Source organism: Tupaia chinensis, unplaced genomic scaffold, assembly GCF_000334495.1.
Source record: "Tupaia chinensis unplaced genomic scaffold, TupChi_1.0 Scaffold000673_1, whole genome shotgun sequence".
Lineage (NCBI taxonomy): Eukaryota > Metazoa > Chordata > Mammalia > Scandentia > Tupaiidae > Tupaia > Tupaia belangeri.
In genome coordinates, this window is record NW_006160196.1 from 1501024 (window position 1) to 1501817 (window position 794).

The 794-nt window shown below is 70.8% G+C and overlaps 1 protein-coding gene across 3 annotated transcripts in view; it reads left to right on the forward strand.

Annotated features, from left to right (window-relative positions):
• The first annotated feature begins 6 nt into the window (after positions 1 to 6).
• The window catches only part of FUT1 (fucosyltransferase 1 (H blood group)), a 2882-nt gene continuing 2094 nt past the window's right edge, over positions 7 to 794 (forward strand). For 2 of the 3 annotated variants that reach the window (XM_006160186.3, XM_027776475.1), the window contains exon 1: positions 267 to 395. The gene's annotated coding sequence lies outside the window, so the exon portion shown is untranslated. Of the gene's footprint in view, positions 396 to 794 lie in introns of all 3 variants that reach the window. The other variant, XM_006160187.2, reaches the window with a different exon arrangement.

Below are 794 nucleotides of genomic sequence, written 5' to 3' on the forward strand. Positions count from 1 at the left end.
CCGCGGCCCGGCCCGGGTGGGTGGGCCTGGGGGCCTTCCACAATAAAAGCCGAGGCAGTTCCTGACCTCCTGCGGGGGCCTCTACCTGAGGCGGGGAAGACCATCCCCTTCCGTCTTCCCCTTCCGCGATGTTTGGGTAAAAGGTCGCCTCCGGGGCTCGCGAACGTAGGAAGTATCGGTTAGGCATGGGACCCCAGAATGCCCAAAAGGAGGAACTGGGGCCCGGGGCCGTGTAATTTTGTGGGGCGGATGGGGAGCGAGGGCACCTCCAGGCTCTCGCGCCTCGGTTCCGGAGGGCAGCTTGGCAAACAGGTTCTCCATCCTCTGGGAACAGGCGGCGCCATCGCCGCCCGCCGGGACCAGACGTCCGGGCCTACCCAGCGGCTGGGGCGTGGGTGAGTCGGGCGCATCCAGGTGTCGGGGGAGAGCGGGGGCCCGGGCACTGCGGTGGGGACAGCTGCGGAGCGGAGCCCCTGGGTCCTGCATTGCCGCTGGCTGCTTGGCCTCCGGATCCACGCGATGATGCGGCTGCAGCTGGGGGGCCAGGTGCGCAGTCCCGGGTGGAGCCTTGTCTCAGGCCACTGCCGGAAGGGAGGAGCCGGGGCGCGGCCCCCACTCTGATCTGGGGAGAGATGCCAGCGAGGGCTACCGCCCTAGCCCGGGGTGCCCCGCTCTGCGCCAGGTAGGGGCGGGGCGAGGGGGCCCTACCGGGCCAGGCTGGGTGGAGGCTGCGATCCTCCGGACCGCGCCCGCTCCTTCCCTTCCCAGAGGCTCCGACGCCAGTCCAGTGGAGG